This window comes from Oratosquilla oratoria, chromosome 14 (assembly GCF_046742065.1).
Source record: "Oratosquilla oratoria isolate Oo_2021 chromosome 14, ASM4674206v1, whole genome shotgun sequence".
NCBI lineage: Eukaryota > Metazoa > Arthropoda > Malacostraca > Stomatopoda > Squillidae > Oratosquilla > Oratosquilla oratoria.
The window spans coordinates 33,672,654-33,675,153 of record NC_134790.1 but is presented as its reverse complement, the minus strand read 5'-3'; positions in this window follow the sequence as shown (position 1 = coordinate 33,675,153).

Below are 2,500 nucleotides of genomic sequence, written 5' to 3'. Positions count from 1 at the left end.
ATTAAATTAGCTGGTGAGTAAAAGAATAAAACGTTATATAGTTTAGATTTGTTCACAACACAATTTGAAAAGTTCTATAACACAAAGGTTGAAATATATATGAAAACCATTGCTAGGTAAGAAATTGGTTATGATGATACAAAGCTCAGTTACATTTTAGTCAGATAGGAATTTGAGGTTGAAGTTCTTCGGTTTGTGGACTGTCTCAGGGAAATCTCGTTTAATGTTCCCACCATCGTATCTTTGTCCTATTTCCCTTGGTAGCTGTTGAGTCTTCACAATTATTAACCTTTCAGGTTCTTACGAGGGATACACCTCTTTCAGTTACTATAGATACTGGTGCAGAATGTAGTCTCATAAGTAGAAAGGCTTATTTTGCTCTCCGGGAATTGTACAATCACCCTTTATCTCCCTTTTGTAATAATTTGCATTCTGTGCAAGGTTCTCCTTTGCCTGTTCTTGGGTCTGTTTGTCTTCCCTCACAGTTTCCCTCGCATGCTACAGTCTCCAATGTCACTTTTATTGTTGTGTCTGGCATTGCCCTTAAGTGTGATTGTCTCTTGGGTATTGATACTCTTACAGCTCATGGCTTTCCACATCTTTGGAAACTAAAATCAAATCATCCAAGTAAACAAAAAGTCCATCTCCAAGGTCTTCTGGTCCTGTTGGAACCGCTCGCCTTGCTCGTCACTTCTGCCCCAAGTTCTCAGGAAATCTTTCAAAATGACTGTATAGGAAATGGAGTTTGACACTCATGTTGCATCCAAGGTCATGAAAAACTGTTAAGATTGTTACAAGGGTTTCGTAGTTGTTAGTTTTTTATTACCGAGAAATTTGTCCATTACCACCACAAATAAAAGCCACGCTCCCCTTTCCTAGCCATTCATCTTTTTGACAGTCTTAATCACGTACAAGTGAGCGAATCTGTGGCCCACCAAACACACCTGCCTTGATCTTCCCCAAATGACAGAAAAGGGAGAGCCGAGACTATACTCGTATGTTGGAAGCATTCACCGTCAGTATCTAATGCTCCGACAAACTGTTTCAGGCCCAACTTGATGTGGAGAGGAGGAAATATGATCTTTTCTCGACTAATGATTGGATCATTGACAATATTTGGTATACCAGCTTCCAGAGTCTCACGTAAGGGTCACTCTCTCTGGTTCCAATGTTTGTCTCTAGCTTGCCTGTCCCACATGCAAAGAAAGCAGGGATAATTTGTAAATCCTCTTTGTTGACTAAGGAAGTTCACGATTTTTAAGGCCCATGCAAATTGTCCAGTTGTGCTCGTAGTATTTTAGTAGGTCTACCACAATTTTAATGTTATTATGGTTTTCTTGTAAACACACAAAATGACATTGTCATTATGTAGCAGTTCAGGCTGAGCTTAGACCTATCTAGAAATAACCTTCAATAGTTTGGATTATACAATGGAATTCCTAATTCCTGGAAAAGATCCGAGATATTATGATAATAAACAAACTTATTCTTCTCTTTAAAAAAAAATCTACAAAAACCTGATCTCGATTTCGGAAGTATGAAACTTTGGTGATTTGATTCAGTAGAGTCTTTTCTTGCAACCTAGAAACTAACATTTCTGCTGCATTTTTTAAGAGACCCAAATTACGCACAAGGTCATTCAGCCCTGGCTGGTTAAACTGCTGAGGAGTTGATGACTAATGTAGCATAAGGAAGATCGTCGGAATCTGCCAGTATTTCTTGTGTTTCATCATCACTCTTATATTTCGTCGCTACACTTTTCTTTAGATGGAGACAACCCATTAAAAACTGGAATTAGTAGCTCATCAGAATGCAGAGTAGATCACATTGCTGAGATGATACTAGGATAAGTGATTTTATATATTTTTTTCAACGCCATTTGTATTGATCAAACAAGAATAGCAGTCAGTTGTGTGGTCCTTCTGTTCCCGCCAGGCCATGGGAATTCCGAAAGGTAAGCCCTTACGTTTCCCTTCCGTCCAGTCACGCAGCATTTCCTCGCAGTTATGACGCACAGTACGTGGGGCCCATTCCTTGTCTTGGTCACCGAGAGCTAGTCCGAATTACGCTTTATAGAATCGCCTCACAACCGATGTTATATTACGCCTCTAAAGAATAAGCGTCAAATATCTACATATATAGAAGAAAGCATCACGTTTGTTCACACATTGATGTTTCCTTGTATCCATGATCAAATCTGAAAGAAAAAACAAACAAAACTATATGTTCTTATTGATACCATAAACGCGTAAGTAATTTATTTGGCCGCAAAAGGCTAAAATGCAATCCCCCAAATTGCATGAAAACTAGAGCACACAGAACAAAATTATTTTCATATTTGATCAGCAGATCAAAAGTAGTGAGAAACAGTAAAAAATATCATGCAACTGAGATATGAAAAAAAAAGTGGTTGCCCTGTGTAATTGAAGTAGGGGCTCCGCACTGGACAGGGATCGACACGTCGTTTCCGCTTCCATGTTCCATTAACCGGATTGATACA